We start from the raw sequence: 26538 nt of genomic DNA on the forward strand, positions 1-26538 counted from the left end.
TGCATGACAGTACGGTTAGTTAGGGTTAGATTTTTTTTTTTTTTTTTTTTTTTTATTTTTTTTTTTTAATTCAGATAATGGTTGAAGAAGTGCGTCTTTAGTCGACGGCGAAAGATTGGACGTGATTCGGCTGTCCTAACTGGGGTGGGTAGTTCATTCCACCATTGTGGGGCAAGGACTGAGAATAGGCGACTTCTCTTTGATGACCCTCCCGGAGCTTGGATAGGAGTAGGTCTGAGGCGGCCAGAAGATGCAGAGCGTAGGGGTCTTGAGGGTGTGTAGTTAGAGACCATTGACCGGAGGTAGGCGGGAGCGGTTCCCTTTGCCGCACGGTATGCTAGGTCGAGGGCCTTGAAGCGGATTCGTGCAGCAATGGGGAGCCAGTGCAGGTCCCTAAGAAGTGGGGTGACATGGGCCGACTTCGGTAGGTTTGAGATCAGGCGGGCCGCTGCGTTCTGAATGAGTTGAAGAGGCTTAGTGGCAGTGGCCGGGAGGCCAGCGAGCAGTGCATTGCAGTAGTCGAGGCGGGAGATGACTGTTGATTGGACGAGGAGTTGGGTGGCTTCTTTTGTCAGGAAGGGGCGTATCCTTCTGACGTTGCTCAGGAGGAATCGGCAGGTTCTGGTCGTCGCTGCGATGTGAGCAGAGAAGTTCAACTGGTCGTCGAGGACAACACCAAGGTTCTTGGCGGTCGGGGACGCAGTCACAGCTGCATTCTCGACTGTGATTGAAAGGTCGGTTAGGGGGGAGGATTTGGCCGGCAGGTGGAGCAATTCTGTTTTGCTTAGGTTCAGTTTGAGGTGGTTGGACGTCATCCAGGCTGAGATGTCGGACAGACAGGCCGAGATCCGCACAGAGACGTGGATATCTGAGGGAGGGAAGGAGAGGAAGAGTTGAGTATCGTCGGCATAACAATGGTAGGAGAAGCCATGAGACGTGATAATGTTACCCAGTGATTTAGTGTAGAGGGAGAAGAGAAGGGGTCCTAAAACCGAGCCCTGGGGGACACCCGTCCGCAGGGGGCGGGTGGCCGACAGGGTCCCTCTCCATGACACTTGGTAGGAGCGGTCATTGAGGTATGATGACAGCCATGTCAGCGCAGAGCCAGCCACTCCCATTCCTGCGAGGGCCGCAAGGAGGATCTGGTGGTTGACTGTGTCGAAGGCTGCAGATAGATCTAGGAGAATCAGGACAGAGGAGAGGCCTTTCGCTTTTGCTAAGTGAAGTGCCTCTGTGACCGCAATGAGGGCTGTCTCTGTGGAGTGACCAGTCCTGAAGCCTGACTGATTAGGGTCTAGGAGGTCATTCTGTAAGAGATAAGTAGTAAGTTGGTTGGATACAGCACGTTCAAGTGTTTTAGAAAGGAAGGAGAGAAGAGAGACAGGACGGTAGTTGCCTATGACGGTAGGGTTCAGGGTTGGTTTTTTTATGAGCGGCGTGACTCTGGCTTGTTTTAGGGAGGTGGGGACCACCCCCGAGTTGAGTGAGGAGTTGATGGTTGCAGTTAGGAATGGGAGGATGTCTGGTGCTATGGTCTGGAGGAGTGGGGAGGGTAGCTGGTCCAGCTGGCAAGTAGTCGGACGGTTTGACGTTACCAGTGTCAGGGTCTCTGCTTCTGTAATGGGAGAGAAAGATGACAGAGTGAAGGATGAGGTTCTCGATTCAGCATTTGGAATGGGTGGGGGTTGGGAGAAGGAGCTGCGGATGTTCTCCACTTTTTCCTCAAAGAAGATCGCAAAGTCTTCGGCAGAGAAAGATGAGGGAGGGGGGGGTGGGGGGGGAGTGAGGAGGGAGGACATGGTAGCATGCAGTTTGCGAAGATTCTTGGCAGAGGCCTCGATCCTATGGTGGAAGAAAGAAGCTTTGGCATTAGTGATGGTTTTGGAGAATGTTAACAAGAGGTTGTGATATGTGTCGATGTCAGCAGTGAGGCGTGACTTTCTATACTTCCTTTCAGCTGCTCTCAGGACCTGTCTTTGTTCTCTCACTGGATCTGTCAGCCATGGACTGGGTGGGGAACGGCGAGCAGGTTTCTCAACGAGGGGACAGAGCTTGTCGAAGGAGGTTGCAAGGGCTGAAAGGAGGGTGGAGGTTGCCATCTCTGTGGAGAGAGCAGAGAAGGTGTCACTCAAAGGTAGAGCGGATAGTATGTCAGAGGAGAGGGTGGAGGGGGATAGGGAGGGCAGGTTGCGTCTGAGTGAGACTGTTTGAGTTGGGGTGAAGACCTTTCGGTTAAGCATGAGAGTTAGTGAGAAGGATATGAAGGAATGGTCAGATACATGTAGGGGAGTTACCGTGGTGTTAATGATGCTGGAGTTACGGGAAAATATGAGATCCAAGGAGTTGCCTGCTTTGTGGGTGGGAGGCATGGCAGTGGGAGTCAGGTCAAACGATTGTAGGAGGGAGACTACTATGACTGACTGAGATGAGTCAGGCAGGTTGAAGTCGCCCAGTAGAAGGAGAGGGGTACCATCTTCCGGTAAGGAGCTAAGAAGCATGTCCAGCTCATCTGTGAAGTGATCGAGTGTACCTGGAGGGCGGTAGAGTGTAACAATGGTGAGATTGAAAGGATTAGAGACAGATACTGCATGATATTCGAGAGAGGAGAGTGACAGTTCTGGGAGTGGTGTTACGTTTGTAGCCCATGAAGGAGATGTCATGAGGGCAGTGCCTCCACCCCGTCTGGAAGGTCGAGGTGTGTGAGTGAAGTTATAGTTTGTAGATAATGCTGCAGGTGTTGATGAGTTATTGGGGGTTATCCAGGTCTCAGTTAGAGCCAGGAACTGCAGATTTAGACTATGGGCGTAGGCAGTAATGAAGTCAGCTTTCTTGACTGCTGATTGACAATTCCATAAGCCTCCCCGTACTGTGACAGGTGTATTAGTGGCTGTAGGAGGGTAGGAGAGATTAGCCGGGTTGCTAGCAAACTGGCGTGGATGGGTAGAGTCAGTTCTGGAGGAGCAGATTGTGGATATAGGTATGAGACACATTGTATTGTCAAGAGTGGCAGGGAGGAAGTAGAGAAATAGCAGTGTGGGAGGGAAATATAGGATTATGGTGTACTTAGCACTGGGTGGATCGGTGGATTCCTCGGCGGTGAACTCCAGGAAAACTCCTCCTCTTTGTCCCTCTTCGTTTCTCGACGCTTCGCTGACGCTACACCAGCAAGCCTTTAAATCCTTTAAATTTACCTGCAGTTAAATCGGTGCAAAAACAAGTTCCGATATGAAGGGAACGATGGTAGGGACAAACCAGCAGACCTCTCTCCCAGCAGTGACAAACTAAGTGGGCATGCAGTTCAAAACTGGTGTTTCCTTAGATTACTCCCTCTCTTGGTGGGTGGCAGGATTAAAGATCCCTGTGACAATGAGGTGTGGCAGCTCATTTTGCAGCTGAGAGAGATGGTTGAGCTTATCTGTGCACCAGTCATTACAGAAGGCCAGGTAGCATATCTGAAAGTCATCACAGAGGAGTACATATGCAACAGGAAAAGGCTCTTCCCCAATGCCCCCCTGAGGCCAAAGCATCACTATATTGGCCATTATCCAGATCGAATCATCCACTTTGGCCCACTTATTCGCCTGTGGACTCTGCGGTTTGAAAGCAAACACACTTTTTTCAAACAGTGTGCCAGAAAATTGCACAATTTCAAAAATCTGTGCAAAACACTAGCAGAGAGACACCAACTCCTCCAGGCCTACCTGAGTGCGGGAAACTTGTTTCCTCCTGTTATACAGGTAGAGAAGGGGACTGCCTTTTATTTGGATGATTACAACAACAAGATCAGGGCATCTGTAGCCAGTTGCCAATTTGAGTCTCAGTCTGCAGTGGCTTGTAACAATGTTACAGTCAAAGGCACAGACTACAGAAAGGGGATGTTCATCTTGTTTGGGAACAGTGATGAAGGACTTCACATGGGGAAGATTATGCTGGTCATTGTTGCCCAAAACTCTGTCCACTTTGTCTCAGAGAAACACATTTGTGTGAAGTTGATTGACATGGGTGTGTACTGTGACTTAGGAGTGGCCCAAGAGGATTACGTGTGCATTAAGCACAAAGATTTACTGGACTACTATCCTCTTCCAGCATACAACGTGCACAATCAGATGCTTATTGCGCTCCACCATTCTTTTCAAGGAGCAGTTTAAACAGGAAAGGGAGGATATGACAGACGTGAGGACAGACGTAAGTGGAGCAGGATATCAAGTAACCTTAAGATAGTTGATTTTGTATTGTTGATTGTATAGCGAGCACATGTTGGCAGTTAACCGCATATAGTGCACTGCAAACAGACAAGTAGGGAATATGCACAAACTGATTCATGATTGACCCTAATCAATGAGACTAGGTAATGGAAGATATAAAGGAAGCAGTTTGGTCATATTTACCGGGCCTCCCTGATGACTTACTGACCACCCTACTTGAGGATCTTGGAGTGGAGAGTGTCGAAGATCTGGCCTTAATGGAGAGGGTGGATCTGGTCCGACACCTCAAACCAATCCAGTGTCGGAAGCTGATGGATGGTCTTAAGAAAGGTAAATTCATATTTAGACTTGCGTGACACATGGAACTATGCCCTTGGAACATTGGCATAACTGTTTTTGTCCCTTCTAGGGTTAGTAACCCTTAATATGGAGGTGCTCCCTCCCCATCCAATTGCTTCAAGTTCCCCAACACATCCAATTGCTTCAAGTTCCCCAACAACGAGCTCTGTGAACACTCTGTCCTCTCTGAACACCTCTATGCAATCTCTGTTGTGCAGCCCCCCAAGCACTCCAAACTCTTCACAGCCTGGCAGCGCATGGCATGTAGACTTTTGTGTCAACTGGAACCGGATGTCAACAGCCATTCAACGTGCAGTGGAAAAAGAACAGAGACCAAAGCCAGATGAGAGAAGGGCCTTTGTGAACGCTTTGGTGGATCAGATGATGGAGCACGAGCACAACCCAACCAGAACCACGTGCCTCAGTATCGTCCGAACAATTGTCAGGAGCCATCCTGACACCTTTGCTGACATTAGCAGGCGAGGTGAAATGGTTGGAGACGGATGCCACTCTCTTCTCCAACAAGTAAAAACAAGAGTGGAGTATAAAAGCAGGAACAACACTCTGGCTAGACGCCGCAGAGGCAGAGAGGAAAGACGGCCCACTGGCGTGGCAGGAGAGTCCAGGCTGACGAGAGGTCCTGTTGACCAATACGGGTAGGGGTGGCAAAACAAACGGCGCCAGTGTCCTCTCCATTCACGCTTGCAGCAATTAGGGGTTAAAGTGGCACTGCCAATGCTCGACTAACTTAGGTTATTTGGATTGAATGTTTAAATTATGTGTAGATTTTTTTTTTATATAATTTCTAGGGCTGTCCCTGACTAAGGATTTGGATAGTCGACTATGATTGGCCAAAATGTGCAGTTAGTCGACAAAAATAAAATAAAAAGTAGAATATATATATATATTTATATATATATTTTTTTTATCATTCCATTTGGGCTGTGGGGGGTGCTTAATGTCTGAAGGCTTCTTGTCCTCTGCAAAAGCATGCAATTGGTCCACTGATGGATACATCTTGATATTTGTCTAGTCTAGTGTGTTCATTAGATGGGTGAAATCCTCTTTCAGTGCTTCTGTGCCTGTTTTCGTAGGCAGTTAGCCTCTGGTATGCGTGCCATTAGCGTTAGAGGCCTTTTTTCTTTTGGAAAGAATGATAAAAAAATATATATATTATAATTTTTCTTTTTTTATGTATTCCACTAAGAGGTTGCCTATGATTCCTTCCTATCCCTAGGTGTGTGAGGTGGGGCCCAGCAAGCTTACCGGACGGGGAGACAGAGGAAACCATGGCGGCTTTGAAAAGGGATCTGCGGAACATCTACTCAGGTATGCAATCTACTTTACTTTTGGTGAATTGACACCATGAATAAATATCCCACATTAAGCAAAAAGGCCACTTTAATATTCAGAATGAGTAATACAATTAAAGGTTTGCCACTCAATTTCCCAGATGTGGCAACATCAAATCTAATTGTTGTTACTTGGTTTGTATGTCTGTACACAGAGGAAGGGATGGGTGGGACAGCGAGAGCAGAACTTCTGATGGAGAGGACCTACGTCATCCTGCGGCGTTACTTGAATAAAATGCCTCCACCAACGATGGTGGCGGTCAAAGAAGAATGGCCTTTTCTCTTCTCTCAGACGGGGCTTTTCTCCCACTTTGGCCTCCTGACAGACACCGATGTCCTTCAAAAGATCAAAGATGCCCTGTGTCATCGAGGACGGACCATCCTGCAGTTCTGCCAGAAACTGGACAACCCGAAGATCAGGGATGTTCTGGCCAGATATCATCCAGAGGTTTCGGAGATCAGTGCCTGCATCGTCCTGCTCCTTATGGTGTACTTCAAGGAGCCTACGGAGAAACTACTGCTCGAAGTTGATGTACGTTTATTTAAATATTAAAATATTTGAAATGCGAGTGATTACATTAGGGGCGACTGAAGCTCAGTTGGTAGAGATGGTCGTTCATCGACCGTAGGGTTGGTGGTTCGAATCCTGGCTCTGACTGTCCGCATGTCGGAAGTGTCCTTGAGCAAGACACTTAACCCCCAAGTTGCTCCAAATGGGCCGAGCTGATGTGTGGTGAGCTGTAGTGCGTGGATTAGCTTATCTTCATCCTTTCATAATGTTAAATCTGCTATTGTGTGTTACTTTGTTGCAGACCTGTGCCACTGTTGCTGATGTGAATACTGCAGCACTCCCAAGCACCCCCTGTTTGATAATTCAAGGTAATAATGTTCAGGGATGAGCTTGTGTTCCTTTGCATCGAGGGGGAAAATCTGACCGAAGGCAGTTTGTGATACGGCACACATATGACGCTTATAAATAATATCCTGAGCTGGCATGTCTCATGTTCAACTTTGTCAGTGCTGTAAAGTTGAAACCTTTTTAAATCTTAGACAAACAAAACACTTTGCTTTCATGAAATATTGTAAGCCGTCATTTGAGGCTTTATAAAAGCAGCACAATGAACACAAATCTGTCAGTGCGACCTCATCTTAAATAAGAGACAGCATTGCTTGTTGTAAGAGAGGCAGAGTTGATTTGGCTAAAATATATATATATATGCATTTTTCTTTTTCTTTTTAATAATCGAATTTTATTTTCATATTCAAATCCCATGCCCATCGAACGAAGCTTTGAAGTATTTAAGACAGCCTTAGTTCTGTGTCATGTCCTTGCAGGAATGTATACCTATCCACAACAACGCATGACGGGGTATCTGTTCATTTCAGGTGACGCAATGCAGCCTTCTGGATGGATGCTATCCATCGAGGGAGAAGTTGTGATGGGCCCACACCCATTATTTTTGCATGGGGTAGCTGCTTTATTCACCAGCTACTATGTCTTCAACCTGGAGTATCCTTCCGTTGGATCATCCACAATTGAGTTCATCCAAAGGTATTTTAACACTCTGAACACATGATCAATGTCATCAGTAAGACTTATCATGCAAAGACTATCTGGCTATTAAGTCCATGCCTTTCTACAGAGGCCATAAAGTAGATTAAATGCTTTGAGTATGAAGCCTGGAACCAACTATGTGAATTGGGACCACACCATCACTTGATGTTGCTGCTATCTTGTTAAGAAATTGACATAATGGTTTAATTCACATTATAGTATGGCTTCAAAATTCGGATGAGTAAACATTATGTTAGAGGTACCATGAAAAAACACAGGTGAGCACCTTGATAAATGCTGAGTCTATTTAAAACTGAAACGTATCTTTGCTTATTAACAGGTTCTTCTTGGGCATCAACCCGGAGAAAGGCTCCAGGGCAAAGAAGCGAAGCGCCATCAACCCTCAAGTGACCACCCTTTTTCGTAAGCTCATAGACTTTGAATGGTCTGCATCTGCATAGACAATCGTCCTTCTCCTGTCGTCCCCTGACGTGAACACCCTTCTTCGGAAGCTCATAGACTTTGAATGGTTTGCAAAGACAATTGTCCTTCTCCTGTCGTCCCCTGACGTGAACACCCTTCTTCGGAAGCTCATAGACTTTGAATGGTCTGCATCTGTATAGACAATCGTCCTTCTCCTGTCGTCCCCTGATGTGAACACCCTTCTTCGGAAGCTCATAGACTTTGAATGGTTTGCAAAGACAATTGTCATGCTCCTGTCGTCCCTGCGCCTCTTTTGTTATTTTGAGTGCCTCTTTTGTTATTTTGAGTGAGTGCATAAAGTGTATTCATTAGTTCCATTTTCGGGTAAGACCTGGAAGTACTAGTTTCATGGCGACAGTGGCTCGGGAGGTAGAGCAGTCGCCTGGCAATCCGGAGATTCCCGCTCCTCCCCGGGCAGCGTGTCGATGTGTCCTTGAGCAAGACACTTAACCCCTACATGCTCCCGTCGGTGTGTGAATGGGTAAAATGTGCACAAATTGTAAAAAAAAGAAAAAAAACAGCCATTTACCATTTTACTTACGAATATTATTACTTTGTCTTAGTTTTGCCGTTTTGAGCAGTGTAGACCAGCAGTTTATAAAATAATATTTAAAATGTTTATTAGCAACGCCGAGCTTTCAAACCATTGCGTTTCTCTGTACGAAACTCTCGTGCAACTGTGTACCTTTGAATTTTCTCTGTGATACTTGTACAACGAGCGTTTCGCAGAGGACCAGTTCTTCAGAGTTAATATGGGATTTTCCTATGGGTCAAATGTGCACAAATTGTAAAAAAGAAAACAGCATTTACCATTTCAAGAATAAGAATATAATTCTTTGTAATATAATTCTTTGTAATAATTCTGTCTTTTGACAATAAAATCCCATAATTAACTCTGAAGAACTGGCAAAACGCTCGTCATACAAGGTGCATCAGTCAGCTAAAGCCGTTTTGAGCAGTGTTGACCAGAAGTTTATAAAATAATATTTAAAATGTTTATTAGCAACGCCAAGCTTTCAAACCATTGCGTTTCTCTGTACGAAACTCTCGTGCAACTGTGTACCTTTGAATTTTCTCTGTGATACTTGTACAACGAGCGTTTCGCAGAGGACCAGTTCTTCAGAGTTAATATGGGATTTTCCTATGGGTCAAATGTGCACAAATTGTAAAAAAGAAAACAGCATTTACCATTTCAAGAATAAGAATATAATTCTTTGTAATATAATTCTTTGTAATAATTCTGTCTTTTGACAATAAAATCCCATAATTAACTCTGAAGAACTGGCGAAACGCTCGTCGTACAAGGTGCATCAGTCAGCTAAAGCCGTTTTGAGCAGTGTTGACCAGAAGTTTATAAAATAATATTTAAAATGTTTATTAGCAATGCCGAGCTTTCAAACCATTGCGTTTCTCTGTCTGAAACCCTCATGCAACTGTGAGTACCTTTGAATTTTCTCTGCGATACTTGTACAACGAGCGGGATTTTCCTATGGGTAAAATGTGCACAAATTGTAAAAAAGAAAACAGCCATTTACCATTTCAAGAATAAGAATATAATTCTTTGTAATAATTCTGTCTTTTGACAATAAAATCCCATAATTAACTCTGAAGAACTGGCGAAACGCTCGTCGTACAAGGTGCATCAGTCAGCTAAAGCCGTTTTGAGCAGTGTTGACCAGAAGTTTATAAAATAATATTTAAAATGTTTATTAGCAATGCCGAGCTTTGAAACCATTGCGTTTCTCTGTCTGAAACCCTCATGCAACTGTGAGTACCTTTGAATTTTCTCTGCGATACTTATACAACGAGCGGGATTTTCCTATGGGTAAAATGTGCACAAATTGTAAAAAAGAAAACAGCCATTTACCATTTCAAGAATAAGAATATAATTCTTTGTAATAATTCTGTCTTTTGACAATAAAATCCCATAATTAACTCTGAAGAACTGGCGAAACGCTCGTCGTACAAGGTGCATCAGTCAGCTAAAGCCGTTTTGAGCAGTGTTGACCAGAAGTTTATAAAATAATATTTAAAATGTTTATTAGCAATGCCGAGCTTTCAAACCATTGCGTTTCTCTGTCCGAAACCCTAATGCAACTGTGAGTACCTTTGAATTTTCTCTGCAATACTTGTACAACAAGCGTTTCGCAGAGGACCAGTTCTTCACAGTTAATATGGGATTTTCCTATGGGTAAAATGTGCACAAATATGTAAAAAAAGAAGAAAAAAAAGCAGCCATTTACCATTTTACTAAGAATAAGAATATAATTCTTTGTATATAATTACTTGTAATAATTCTGTCTTTTGACAATAAATGCCGGCTTACCTCGTGTAATTATTTGTAATAATTCTGTCTTTTGACAATAAATGCTGGCTTACCTCATGTAATTATTTGTAATAATTCTGTCTTTTGACAATAAATGCCGGCTTACCTCGTGTCATTATTTGTAATTCTGTCTTTTGACAATAAATGCTGGCTTACCTCATTTGTGCGTTTGGACTGTTGTTTTTAATGTACAATAGCCTACGTGCATTTTTGAAGTCCAGCGCAGTATACTTCCTGGCAGAAGCTCACACTTTGGTTTTCTGTCATGATTAATCACGTCATCCAATAGTATTTGACAGGAAACTATTGTATGAGCTTCCTCCAGAAGTATACTGGAGCTGGGGACTATACAGTTATGCATACCATTGTAAATTGACTGTTATTTTGCCAAATTATATAATATAATAATTATTATTATTCAATTATTTTGTTGGCAAGTCTGAAAAGTAATGCAAAAGACTTGCGAACAAAATAATTGAAAAATAATAATTATTATATTATATAATTTGGCAAAATAACAGTCAATTTACAATGATAGACATGCATAACTCTATAGTCCCCAGCTCCAGTATACTTCTGGAGGAAGCTCATACAATAGTTTCATGTCAAGATACAATAGGATGACGTGATTAAACACGACAGGAAACCAAAGTGTGACCTTCAGGAAGTGTACTGGAGCTGGACTACAAAAATACATGTAGGCTATTGTAAATACACAATACATTGTTGTAATATATATACAACAAAATAATGTGATATTACAGTAATTTCTTACAATTTGATGTTGTGAAGTCACAATACATTGTTGTAATATATATACAACAAAATAATGTGATATTACAGTAATTTCTTACAATTTGATGTTGTGAAGTCACAATACATTGTTGTAATATATATACAACAAAATAATGTGATATTACAGTAATTTCTTACAATTTGATGTTGTGAAGTCACAATACATTGCTGTAATATATATACAACAAAATAATGTGATATTACAGTAAATGTCTTACAATTTGATGTTGTGAAGTCACAATATATTGTTGTAATATATATACAACAGAATAATGTGATATCACAGTAATTTCTTACTGTTAGAAGTTGTGAAATTACAACAATGTACTACCATTACTGTGAAATTACAACACATTGCTGTGAAGCCATTCACAGTAAATTATTGTGAATCTTACTGTAAAAGTCATGCAAAATATTGCCAGTAATTTATTGTAATATCACAGTAATTTCTTACAGTATGAAGTTGTGAAATTACAACAATGTATTGTACTACCATTACTGTGAAATTACAACACATTGCTGTGAAGCCATTCACAGTAAATTATTGTGAATCTTACTGTAAAAGTCATGCAAAATATTGCCAGTAATTTATTGTAATATCACAGTAATTTCTTACAGTATGAAGTTGTGAAATTACAACAATGTATTGTACTACCATTACTGTGAAAGTACAACACATTGCTGTGAAGCCATTCACAGTAAATTATTGTGAATCTTACTGTAAAAGTCATGCAAAATATTGCCAGTAATTTATTGTAACTTTAGGGTGAAACATTTTACAGTGTATGTTTTCGTTGTCCTTGTGGTTTGTCATTATCTGATATATATATATTTCGTTGCTATACCCTTTGTAGAAACGAAATCTTAAATATTACACCTTTTCTTTGGTTACTTTTCTTTCAAGCGTTGTTTTAAATTGTAATCATATGCGACCTTTTACGCACGAACGTCAGATTACCACCCCCGATATAATGTCAAGCTTTATTGGGTTATTGGGTGCTTGCATTGGTGTATAACGCTAAACATTTAGTAACGTGCATTTTCAATGATGTAGCCTATATTAGCCGTTATTTTGTTTGTTATTGTTTGTCGCATTAAAATTCATTAGCACCTGCTATAAACAATCCAGCCCCCCCAGAGCTCCCCCAATGCCAATTCTCTGGCGCCGCCACTGGCTGTTTGTGTTATAACGAGACAGCAAATTAATGAATGAATGAAAACTTTATTTGGGTGAATCGCTTGGGTGACTGTCTGAGTGACCACCTGTCGGGAGTCGGAGTCCCGAAAATGGAACGTGTGTCACGCATCAACAGAACAATGTTTAGTGGATTTCGACAGCATCCTCACGCAAATGAAGGATCGATTAGATCACAAAAGACTGCTGTTTGCAACGGCAGAGGAGGTCATTGAACGTTTCATCAGAAAAGAGCGAAGGATGGATTTCATTTACAAGGAGCGACAGGGAATCTATTTCCTCCTAAGAAGTAACGTCGTCAATGGTGAGTGAAATTATTTTTTTTATATATTTAGTAGCTGTGTGGGGCGGGTCTGTGTTGATTATGATTATACAGCCTGGTCCTGCAGTACACTATACAGCCTGGTCCTACAGCACACTATACAGCCTGGTCCTACAGTACACTATACAGCCTGGTCCTACAGTACACTATACAGCCTGGTCCTACAGTACACTATACAGCCTGGTCCTACAGTACACTATACAGCCTGGTCCTACAGTACACTATACAGCCTGGTCCTACAGTACACTATACAGCCTGGTCCTACAGTACACTATACAGCCTGGTCCTACAGTACACTATACAGCCTGGTCCTACAGTACACTATACAGCCTGGTCCTACAGTACACTACTAATCTCCCTCTCGAGGACTTGAAATGGACCATACACATTAACAGTGTGGTGAAGAAGGCACGACAACGCCTCTACTTCCTCAGGCGCCTAAGGAAGTTCCAAGTCAGCCAGAAGATCCTTAAGAACTTCTACTCATGTACAATAGAGAGCATCTTGACCGGCAACATCACCTCCTGGTTTGGGAATAGCACTGCAAAAGACCAAAGCAGACTACAAAGAGTGACACGTTCAGCCGAACGCACAATCGGAGGGGGGCTCCCCACCCTCCAGAACATTTACTACAAGCGTTGCAAGGGGAAGGCTAAGAGAATTATTAAGGACTCGAGCCACCCGAACAACTGCCTCTTTGAACTGCTGCCGTCAGGCAAGCGATACAGGAGTCTCAAGGCGAGCACAGAAAGACTCAGAAGTAGCTTCTATCCCCAGGCCATCAGGCTGCTAAACGAACAATGAATGAACACTACACAACAACAACCACCAAACACACATAGCACACACATCCACACGCACACACTCACTTTAAACAAACACACTGTAGCACCCACTACACACACTTTATAGCACACACCCACTTTAAACAAACACACTGTAGCACCCACTCCCCACACTTTATATTTATGGATGAAGGATTGCACTACAACTCGTACACCTTACTGTAAATTGTACCTAAAATTGTACCTCATCCCATTTCTGCTTTGCACTAGATAGTACTGTACATTAGTACACTGCATAGTTGTGTATTGTATATTATATGGTAACTCAGAACATTGTACATATGTCTATACCGAACAACTGTGACCTCATTTTCTTCTTCTAAATTCATGCTATATTATGTTATTATGTTATTTGATACTATCTTGTCTAGCACAGTCTCTGGAGCGTAACAGTAAGAAGCATTTTGTATGAAAGTATTCTGTACTTCTGTATGACAACTATTAAAGAACTTGAACTTGAACTTGAACTCCTCTCTCCTCTCCTCTCCCTCTCCTCTCTTCTCCTCTCCTCTCCTCTCCTCTCCTCTCCTCTCCTCTCCTCTCCTCTCCTCTCCTCTCCTCTCCTCTCCTCTCCTCTCCTCTCCTCTCCTCTCCTCTCCTCTCCTCTCCTCTCCTCTCCTCTCCTTAATCAGAGTTTCCAACACTATAGGTCTATATGACAGGCGTTGTACTCTTAAACAGTAATGTATATTTGTAGATCTGGTATGTCATAAATGTCTGGATGTAGCAGTACTGTCTATATCTCTGTATGTCATATATAGATGTAGCAGTACTTGTCACGACGGGGTTAGGTTGAATGCAATAATACAGAAAGGGAAGGAATGGAGGAGGCAGAGGCGAGGAGTGAAGCTTGGAGAAGGGTGTTTACTGTAGAATCCAGTGCAATACAAGGAGAATACAGAAACTAAATAACAAACTTCACAATACAAAAACAACAAACACTAAGACTTACTAGAGGGAGAACGGTGCGACACGACGTGGAGGAACAGGGGGTAACTGGAGGAATGTCGCCACAACGAAGGGGAGACAGACAGACACCTAAATACCCCGACTAATTAACAATTAAGAACACCTGGCCAACACAGAATCACAACAACACCTAGACAATAAGCAAAGAACAACTAAACACAACTAAACACAAAAGCAACTCCTAACAACCCAAAACAGTGCATGACATCACACCAGGGAAGGGAAAGACAATGACAGTACACACCATGACACCACATTAATCAAACTATTAATTATAGTTAACACAGTAGTCAGGATGTCCAGTGTACTGGAGCGCACCGATTGTTTGTCACCACTAGAGGGTGGTAGGGCGCCAATGTCAGGCCGAGGGCCAATGTCAGATAGAGGGCATTGCCCAAAGTTAGGTGGAGGATACTGCCCAGTGTTACCATCCTGCCCAGTCCAGCCAGGACCGGGCCTAGGATCCTGACAGTACCCCCCCCTCAACGGGTGGCTTCCAGACACCCGAAAACAACGTCCATAAGCAGGTGAGGGAGGAAGCCGGAACCCCGGAGAGGACCCAGGGAGAGGACCCGAAGACGAGGGACCAGGATGCTGAACAAAAAACCCAGGAGGGGCATAGCAGCCAGGGGGGTAGAAAACGGGCGCAGATGCCCGGAGAGGGGGGGTGGGGATGGGAACAGAGGCCCGGGGAGGAGGACTGGACCTGGAAACAGAGGTCCGACGAGGGGGGGTGGGGATGGGCACCGAGACCCGGGGAGGGGGGCAGAACCTGAGAACCGAGGCCCGACGAGGAGGGCTGGACCTGGGAAGCGAGGCCCGACGAGGGGGGGTGGGTACAGGTGTAGAAGCCCGGGAAGGGGAGCTGGACCCTGGAGCCGGATCCCGGACGAGAGGCCCTCCAGCCGCCGGACTAGGGACCGGTTCCGGAGAGCCGGAATGGAGGTGCGGCGGCGACGACCCCCGGAGCAGGATCCCACGCAGGCCCCGGCGAAGACCACGGCGAAGACCCCGGCGGAGACCACGGCGAGGACCAGGACGCCGATCACGGCGCAGAGCTGGACCAGACGGGGAGCCAGGATCCGTCGAAGAGCCGGGAGCCGGCACGGCAGCCGGACCAGGTGGAGAGGCCGGGCAGGGCGTGGAGACCGGATCGGTCCCGGCGGCGAGGCGTGGTGTAGGATCCGGGGATGAGGAGCCAGGACCCAGAGCTGAGGCTGGACTGGGCGTGGAAGCTGGACCAGCTGTGGAGGCCTTACTAGCCATTCTAGCCTCGGGGGCTAGGCTAACTGTGGGCCCTGGACTCACTGTGGGAACTGTGCTAGCTGAAAATGCCTGGCTAGCTTGGGACATCTGGTCCGTCTCAGGTACTAGGCTCACCCTGAACCTGGAGCCTAGTCTGGCAGTGGAGACTGTGCTAGCTGGAGACATCTGGTCTGTCTCCGCTACCAGGCTCACCCTGAACCTGGAGCCTAGGTTGGCAGTGGGCGTCTGGTTAGCTACTGTAGCGGGGCTAACAGGCGGGGCTGTGCTAACTGGGGACGGCCGGTTAGCTATTGGGAGGGGGCTAACGGGCGGAGCTATGTTAGCTGGGGATGCCTGGCTAGCTTGGGACATCTGGTCCGTCTCCGGTACTAGGCTCACCCTGAACCTGGAGCCTAGTCTGGCAGTGGAGACTGTGCTAGCTGGAGACATCTGGTCTCTCTCAGATACTAGGCTCACCCTGAACCTGGAGCCTAGTCTGGCAGTGGAGACTGTGCTAGCTTGAAACGGCCGGTTAGCTATTGAAATGGAGCTAACGGGCGGAGCTAGGTTAGCTGGGAGTGGCTGGTTAGCTCTTGACACTAAGCTAACCGGCGGAGCTATGTTAGCTGTGGACGTCTGGTTAGCTGTATGAGCGGAGCTAACGGGTAGAGCTGTACCAACTGGGGACGTCTGGCCATCTATAGTGGCGGAGCTAACAGGAGGAGCTGTGCTAACGGGGAACAGCCGGTCAGCAATTGGCACGAAGCTAACGGGCGGAGCTAGGTTAGCTGGGAGTGGCTGGTTAGCTAATGGCATGAAGCTAACGGGCGGAGCTAGGTTAGCTGGGAGTGGCTGGTTAGCTCTTGACACTAAGCTAACCGGCGGAGCTATGTTAGCTGTGGACGTCTGGTTAGCTGTATGAGCGGAGCTAACGGGTAGAGCTGTACCAACTGGGGACGTCTGGCCATCTATAGTGGCGGAGCTAACAGGAGGAGCTGTGCTAACGGGGAACAGCCGGTCAGCAATTGGCACGAAGCTAACGGGCGGAGCTAGGTTAGCTGAGAGTGGCTGGTTAGCTATTGGCATGAAGCTAACGGGCGGAGCTAGGTTAGCTGGGAGAGGCTGGTTAGCTCTTGACACTAAGCTAACCGGCGGAGCTAGGTTAGCTGTGGACGTCCGACCGGCGATGGACATCCGAGCAACCTCAGCGGCTGTGGGAGGATCTAGGCTGACCGTAAGCCTGAGAACAGTCGGCAGGCTAGCTACACTAGCCTTCGGCTTATGCTTCTCCATGAGGACCGCAATATGTTCAGCCATCTCCCACATCGCCGTCTGCAGTGTCGGGTTCTCAGTGGCGACCTGGTCGATCTTCCGGAGTAGGAACCCCCATTTGGCCAGTGAGTAACTCTTCATGTCACCGGCCATCAGGGCCAGGACAACGGTGATGGTATCGCTTGCCTTTCCTGCTGCATTCGTTAATGTTGGTGGCGACATTCTGTCACGACGGGGTTAGGTTGAATGCAATAATACAGAAAGGGAAGGAATGGAGGAGGCAGAGGCGAGGAGTGAAGCTTGGAGAAGGGTGTTTACTGTAGAATCCAGTGCAATACAAGGAGAATACAGAAACTAAATAACAAACTTCACAATACAAAAACAACAAACACTAAGACTTACTAGAGGGAGAACGGTGCGACACGACGTGGAGGAACAGGGGGTAACTGGAGGAATGTCGCCACAACGAAGGGGAGACAGACAGACACCTAAATACCCCGACTAATTAACAATTAAGAACACCTGGCCAACACAGAATCACAACAACACCTAGACAATAAGCAAAGAACAACTAAACACAACTAAACACAAAAGCAACTCCTAACAACCCAAAACAGTGCATGACATCACACCAGGGAAGGGAAAGACAATGACAGTACACACCATGACACCACATTAATCAAACTATTAATTATAGTTAACACAGTAGTCAGGATGTCCAGTGTACTGGAGCGCACCGATTGTTTGTCACCACTAGAGGGTGGTAGGGCGCCAATGTCAGGCCGAGGGCCAATGTCAGATAGAGGGCATTGCCCAAAGTTAGGTGGAGGATACTGCCCAGTGTTACCATCCTGCCCAGTCCAGCCAGGACCGGGCCTAGGATCCTGACAGTACTGTCTATCTGTATGTCATGTTATGATGAATTGAAAATGGGGGACCCTGATGTAAACAAGACGAAAGTCTTTCTCTGGTCTGCATCCCCTTAACAATTGTGTGTATTGAGCCGTACTGTATTGTACCCATTCTGTAATCTGTTAAATAAAGTTTTCATTCATTCATTCATTCATTCATTCATTCATTCATTCATTCATTCATTCATTCATTCATTCATTCATTCATTCATTCATTCATTCATTCATTCATTGTCCTTGTGTTACATAAAACCCATCTGTGGCCTTGTGCAGAGGAAGGTGGTAAATACATGTTAAGATATTCCAATGTACAGTTTTGCATATCATTGACTCAGAATGGTCTGTTTTATTGAAATCGTCACAGCAGTATAGTTTGTTTATACTTCAGAAGTATAATATTTAAACATGGTCCCCAAAATGAATGGAAGCGAATGAGGAGCCTGACACCTGGGAGGAATGGGGGTGTTGCAGCGTTGGGGATGTTTAAAAAATATAATTTAATATATAATATAATATAATAATTTGTGCTTCACCTAAAAATTTGGTCAGCAGCCTCCACTGTTGCATACCCAAAGTCACTTGCAATTTATTATGCTTATAGCACATGCATGAGTCTTGTATCTTTTGAAAGGTAAAGACAATAAAGAAAAAAATTACTTTGAGTACTAATTTAATAGAGAAACAGAGGTTTGAACACACTGAAATAAAATATTTGTTCCTTACTTTTGTGTTGACTGTTTTTGGGTTCCGGATGAGAGGTAGGAGCTGGAAAGCATAACGTTTCCATAGCCTGAAGTCTTATAGTCATACAGTCAATTTTTTTTTTTAAATCCCACGGATAATTCGTTTTTTAGAAAGGTTTTTGTAATGTGTGTACCGAAATAATTCAGCTTGATTATCCAAAATGGCTGTCCACTTCTATTCATTCATTCGAGTTAAAACAAAAAACTTCTTCGCCACCTTCCCCCACTTTCACCCGCTCGTCTGGGATCGCTTTTGGAGCAGACGCTCATTGGCTACAGCGGTGGTCAATAATTTTCGCCATCAGCGGTGACTGGTCAGTTCGGGACCATTTACAGTCGGACGTGGTCACTTGACGGAGCGGCCTGTCAAATTACTCTAGCCGGATACTTCGTCTTGTAACTTGAGACCCGAAGCACGCAATGGGTTGAGTGCGGTGGTGATCGAAAGGCGGCAAATTCAACTTTCGAACAGTGTATTGGTTGATCTGCGAAAAATTCAGCCGCGGACGCACACGGGACAGGTGAGCCAAAAACGTAATTGCTCATGGTAGAAATGGGAAATCTAGGCAGAACCACATGGGAGTAGCTAAGGCGAAACCTGGGAGTGGAAGAAGGAGAGAAGTAAGTGAAGAGGAGAGATGGAGAGAAGAGGAGAAGATTGCTGTCTGTGTGACCCAATGCTGTGTTTGACTGCTTTTTGGAAAGAGATCCCCGCTGTGTGCCCAAGCCTTCGATTGTCGGAGAACCCGCTTTGGTATCGACCCCTGCTTGCCCGCCGTCTCTTCTCCCGGATCCGCCCCCGCCCATATGAGAACCGATCCCTGTGTACCGACCCGCGCTATTGGACAACGATTATTCTCTTGGATTACGGATTGACTGACGCTTACACTAACCTCTTCCTTCCCGTAAACAGCAGTAAAACGTTAAACTTGCTTCTACCTTGTGCCGTGCGTATTTTGTCAATTCCAATCTGGTGCCAGCTCAATACACCCTGTCACAAGCTCTTTTATCCAAAGCACTTTAAAACTTGTGCCTCACTCACACATTCACACACCGACGGCGGAGGCAACCAGGCAAGGTGCCAACCTGCTCATCGGGAGCAGTTATGGGTTAAGTGTCTTGCTCAAGAACACTTCGACACTTTGCCGGGAGGAGTCGGAATTGAACCGGGAACCTGCTGATTACCAGACGACTGCTCCTCCTGAGCCACCAGGAGTGACTGGTCAGTTCAGGGACCGCTCACAACCGGACGTGGTCACTCGTCCAAATGGCTTGTCAAATGATGCTTGCCGGATGTCTGTCTGTCTGTCTGTCTGTCTGTCTGTCTGTCTGTCTGTCTGTCTGTCTGTCTGTCTGTCTGTCTGTCTGTCTGTCTGTCTGTCTGTCTGTCTGTCTGTCTGTCTGTCTGTCTGTCTGTCTGTCTGTCTGTCTGTCTGTCTGTCTGTCTGTCTGTCTGTCTGTCTGTCTGTCTGTCTGTCTGTCTGTCTGTCTGTCTGTCTGTCTGTCTCACTGTATGTCTGTCTTACTCTCTGTTTGTCTCTCTGTGTGTCTCTCTGTCTCTCTGTTTGTCTCTATGTCTGTCTGTTTGTCTCTCTGTGTGTCTCTCTGTCTCTCTGTTTGTCTCTCTGTCTGTCTGTTTGTCTCTCTGTGTGTCTCTCTGTTTGTTTGTCTCTCTGTCAGTCAGTCTGTCTCTCTGTCTGTCTCTCTCTTTATTTCCTGTGTCTGATCGCTGTGGTAACGATGCAGCCTAGAGTGGACCAAATAAATAATCCATCAACAGTATACAGTATGAACCAAACTGCTTAGCTAGCTCATTATCCTGGTAACAAAGATAATTCTAGAATACATGGTGGTTTGGTCAGACCAGGCTGCAGAAGCAAATTAGTGGGGGGGCATAAAATATTCTCGGGGGGGCAATGATTTTTCAACATAACAGGTTCCCTTTCATCTGTTTCAGCTAGGACAGCGGCGCTGTGACTTGCTTGGCGCTGCCCACGGTGCTGAACTAAACAGCAGAGAGGAAACTGAAAAATCACATTTGTCTCTCTCTTAACACATCCACCGCCATAAACGGCTTACGACGGGTTTGCTGATCATGCGAATCCCGCCAATCCACGGCGTACAACGTTATTGAGATCATATTACATTTTTTCGCCATGGTATTCATAATTCCCTCACCCAGCCTCGGCTGAGACAGTGGGACTCGGCACAACCGTGCAACGCTTCAATACCGCCGCCTGGTGGATGATCGGGCAAGTTACTACCGGAAATGGATCTCTGGTGATCTCGGTGCATCTGGGAATTCCGTCCTGCAGTCACATATTGGTGCGGGACTCTAGACACACATCCGTGTATATGGATCGCTGCCATAACTCAATAATCGATATGATTTGGGCGTTTATTGCGCCATACAAACCGGAAATGGATCTAGTCGATCGACGTCAAATAAGTGGGATATTTTTCCTCCAGTCTCATCGGCGAACGGTAAGAGGACAGTAACGTTACTTTCAGCTTGATGGTTTATTCTTTTCAATGCAAACCGCTCTGATCAATATATCACCCATAAAGCATTTACTGACGATCACGGAATTATAAATGACCCCCCCCCCCCCTTTCATCCGCGCATGATGAGTCATAACGTTTAGGATCGTATTCAGTTGGATTTTTTAATATAGCGTGTATCGCGAATAAACTGCAATCGATAATCTATATTATGCGTTTAGGCCTATAACTAGCGTTCTAGGAATTACTGCAGAAAACGATAAAAACATACTTATATTCTAGACGGTATTTTCGTATGAATATATGAATGAAAAAGTATAACGTTCCTACATCCTGAACGATAGATAATCGATGTTGAATGGGCCATAGTAATGTCAATTTAGCAATACAATTTAAAAAGTTATAGCCCTGCAAAGAAGGTGAACATCTCCATAGGCTTAGACTGGTGGCAGTGATCATACATTGATGGATAGAAGCGTGGCAGTTAATGTGTTAAGAACATTCACGTATACAAAAACAGACTGAACGGATATATATCTTTGGAGGGTCTCCATTTATTCAACACTTTTGAATTCACTGACAAACTGAACTGACAAAAATAAGGTGCATAAAAAAGCAAACAAAATTCCTCCACAGGCTACTCACCCATTATTAGTAGAGCTGAGCGGCAGATAAAACACTGTCCCTCCACTAATTCCTGATGTTTTTTGTTAAGTCCTTCTCAAACTAAACACCTAGGGCTAGATCCACAAAGAATGGATTGCACAGAGCAAGTTGCACCCTTACTTACAATTAATTATGAATTGAAAATGGGGGACCCTGATGTAAACAAGACGAAAGTCTTTCTCTGGTCTGCATCCCCTTAACAATTGTGTGTATTGAGCGGTACTGTATTGTACCCATTCTGCAATCTGTTAATAACATTTTCATTCAATCAATCATCGTGCAGATTGATTGATTGAATGAAAGTTTTATTAACAGATTGCAATTGTTAAGGGGATGCAGACCAGAGAAAGACTTTTGTCTTGTTTACATCAGGGTCCCCCATTTTCAATTCATAATGAATTGTAAGTAAGGGTGCAACTTGCTCCGTGCAATCCTGCAATAATGCACGCTGCTTTCACCACTTCCCGCCTTTTGCTGACCAGGCGCCCAGACCTGACCTGTAGGTGTCGCTGTCCACAACGCCAGATTACCACCCACGACTTCCCTCCCACTAACTCAGCCAAACGAGTTAGTCTGACGATCGGCCCAAGCCGCAGGCAATACTAACTCCGGGAGTCGAGACCGCAGCCTCTTGCATTGGTGACGAGCACAATCTCCGCTACGCTACCCGACTGCCTAAAAAGATATATATATATTTTACAGTGCAATAAAATAGTTCTGGATTACTGTTCAACAGCTCAAAGTCGTCTTTACTTTCTCTGTTTGGTATCCACAGTTTAAAACTTGACAGTCTTTGGTTCAGCAGAGATGTACAATTGTGTGTCATCTGCGTAACTATAGAAACATACATTGTGTTTTCTTTTTTTGTATTTTATTTTTTTATTCTTTTTTAAACAAACATATAAACAAACATGACAACACACGATAAGATATACAAGCATTAATTGTCAGGGCACATCCAATGGGATCACCTTTTGGTTAGTTGTTTTATATAAGATATACCCATAATACCTGTTATCTAAAAAAAAAACCTACATACATATGCTCAGCTCGAACCCCCCCCTCCCGGACCCCACCTTGAGAAGTACCTCCACTATCCCTCGCACCTAACCAGACACTACCATTATAAGCTAGCTTTTATTAATTATTAAGCTTTTATTATTATTCTCCACCACTTCTAACCACATTGACATTTTGGATTCATTGAGACCCAGAATTCTTGCTGTAGATATTTCATGGTAAATTACATCGAGATATGTAAGAAACCAAACTTTACGGCACATTTTTTCCGGTTGAAACCAGCGTGATGCGATCAGCTTTTTGGCTACTGTGATACCCGATAAAACCAATCTCTTTAGCTGTGGATTCACTGCAAACTCAAAAACATCATTCAACAGCAATACCGAGGGGTGTACAGGTATATTCCAAGATACGAGTTTTGATATTTGTTGGGTCACATCTTTCCAGAATGCCTTAACTGGTGAGCAGTCCCAATACATGTGCATAAATGTCCCTTCGTCCCCATTTGTACATTGGGTGCATTTGGAATCTTGTTTGAGCCCCATTCGGCACAGTCTTATAGGAGTCAAGTATGTCCTGTGAATATAGTTAAGATTGATTTGTTGATGATCCGGGTTCCTTGATGTAAGTCGGACATTTGCCCAGGCTCCTTGCCAATCAAAGTCATTTTCCAGGTCTGGTATATCCCTCCTCCAGACAGAGTCAAGTTGGAGGGTTTCATACGAGGACGTTAGTAATTGATGATAAAATTCTGAAACAAAACCTCTCGATGTCTCTCTTGAGTAGAAGAATTTGTGGTATCTGTGGTGTTCAATTGGTCTGTCTAATGGAACACCGTGAGACTTCAAACATAGCTCTAACTGTTTGTGAAAAAGCCATGTGGACTTGGTGAGATTAAATTTTTTGCGTATTTCTTTATCACTACAAAAACCCTGTTTGTTAAAAATATGCCTTGCTCTTCCCATATAGGGAATCTTATAGGTCGTTTTCCAATTAAGAGAGCATTGTTATTGAATAAGGGAGTATGATTGTGCCATTCTTGTGGGTTAGGATTTTTTTTTTGTGATTCACACCATATCCGGATCGCATGAGTAATTATGGGGCCAAATTTTCGTTCACAGTGCTTGATTGGTAGTTTAGTGTATGCTATGTCCTTCAGTCTATGTGGGGCTACTATGTTTTCTTCTATTTTTCTCCAAGATGCTAATGCTTGGGAGTCAAACCATGTTGTCAATGGACTTAATGAGTACGCCTTAAAATATAGGAAAAAATCTGGAAATGCCATGCCACCATCTGCTTTATTTCTCTGTGCGGTGGATCTTTTTATACGTGGTGGTTTGTTATTCCAAATAAATTTGTATGTGGAGGAGTGTAATCTTTTCCAGTAACCCTCTGGAGGGGGTAACGGTAGCATTGAACAGAAGAAGTTGATTTTAGGTAGTACATCCATCTTAACTATTGATATCCGTGCTTGTACTGTGTTCTTAAGTTTTGCCCATCTATCAAGGTCGTCTTTGATTTTGTTTTGGATTTTTGTGTAGTTGTGCTTCACCGTTTGTCTTATGGTAGGGAATATTTCCACTCCCAAGCATCTGAAATGTTTTACCATCGGTATCTGTCCTGGGAGGGTTGTATCTTTTTTTGCAGGGGTGTTAAGTGGAAGGAAAGCCGACTTCGGCCAATTTATCTTAAATCCCGATAAATCACCAAAGTCCTCAATCAACTTGAGCAGATGAGGCAATGTGGTGTTGGGGTTTTTCATGAACAATATTACATCGTCCGCATATAAACAAATTTTTTGTTGTGTGCCCTTGATTACGATAGGTTCTATGGATTGGGATTGTCTTATATATTGTGCTAACGGCTCTAATGATAGATTGAACAGACCGGGACTAAGAGGACAACCCTGTCTGGCAGAGCGTGATACCGGAAATATTTCAGAGATGATTGTGCCTGTTATAATCATGGCCGATGGGTCTTTGTATAATACTTTAATCATATCGATGAATCCTTTTCCTAACCCCATCCTTTCTAGCACTGCCCACAGATACGACCATTCCAGCCTGTCAAAGGCCTTCATAGCATCCAGGGACAGCATCGCCTTAGGTATGGTGTCCTCCTTGTCGGCATCAAGTACGTGCAGTATACGTCTTATGTTCTCAGTGATCAGGCGGCCTCCTATGAAGCCAGTTTGGTCCGGGTGAACTAAAGACGTCATATGCTTTTGTAATCTGATGGCTAATACCTTAGAGTACAGTTTGATATCTGTTCCGAGGAGGCTTACAGGTCTATAACTACTGCACTCGTTGGGGTCTTTGTCTTTTTTAAGGAGGACTGTTATGAGTGCAATATTGTCGATTTTATGGAAGTTCCCCTCCTTGACTGAGTATAAGATCATATTTAGTAATAAGGGGCCAATTATGTCCCAACAAGAAAGGTACATTTCTGATGGGAAACCGTCTCTTCCTGGAGCCTTACCACTTTTCATTGCGGTTATGGCCTTCTTGAGTTCCTCTAGTGTGATCGGTATTTCTAACTGTTTAGCGTCATCCTCTGAAAGTTTAGGGAGAATAATTTGATTAAGAAATGTGTCCATTTTGTTTTGATCGAAGGTCATTTCTGATTTATATAAATCGGAGTAGAATACTTTGAATGTATCGTTTATTTTTACAGGATCTGTTACAAGTACTTGTTGTGCTCTAATGGTAGTTATATCTGCAAATGTTGCATTCATTCTTAATCGCATGGCTAATAGGTGGCTGGGTTTGGAACCATGGGAGTACTGCTGTTGTCTTGTGCTGCGTATTTGTATTTCCGATTGTTGTCTGTATATGTCATTGATCTCTATTTTTAGTACGTTAACTTGATTTTCTAGTCGAGTTGAGTTGTTGTATTTCAGAGAATTAAATAACGTTGAGTAAAGCGTTTCCAGCTCATCCAGTTTTGTGCTTTGATTCTTGCGCATTTTGGAGGAAAAGCTATCCGTGAAGTCTTTGATCATTCCCTTTACCGACATCCATATTATTCTGGGGTCTTGCACCGAGTTTGCATTCTCCCGTTGGAATACTATAAGAGCTTCTTTGAGTTGTGTAATGAATTCCTTGTTGTTAAGCAGCAACGAGTTAAATCGCCATCTTGGGGCTCGGGAGGATAGTATACCAAATGTACCTTTAAGGAGTAAATAACAGTGATCTGATAGTGCGTTGGGTATCATTTCCACTTCATAATTATCAAATAGTCTCTGTGATGCAAAGACATAATCTATTCTGGATAGTGTCTTATGTCTCGCAGATCGACAAGAGTACTTTCGGGTCGTGGGATTAAGTAACCGCCATAAGTCCTTTACACCTGTAATCTTTGACCAATCCTTTAATGCCTTCGATGAATTATTTTGTTCGCTGGAAAAGGCGAGGTAAGATTTGTCTATCCTTGGGTTCCAGATGGCATTAAAATCCGCTCCTATTATAAATGAGTAATCGGGAATGTCTAACATTGCATTGGTTAGTGTAGTGAAGAAATCTTCTTCGTACAAATTTGGGGCGTATACCGCTATCAACGCTATTTTCCTGTTCTTATGTTCAATCTTAGCTATAGTTATCCGACCTTCTACATCAGACCATACTCCCTTTAGTACAATATTCAACTTACGTTTAACGACTATTGCTACACCCCGAGTTCTCGTACCAATAGAGGAGTGACTGATATTATGGTATATGTTGTCCGCTAATTTACCTATGTCTTTCCCTAGAATGTGTGTTTCGCTTAGCAGAGCAATGTCCACATGTTCTTTTTT

The sequence above is a fragment of the Notolepis coatsorum genome (assembly GCF_963971535.1).
Source record: "Notolepis coatsorum genome assembly, chromosome: 15".
Taxonomy (NCBI): domain Eukaryota; kingdom Metazoa; phylum Chordata; class Actinopteri; order Aulopiformes; family Paralepididae; genus Notolepis; species Notolepis coatsorum.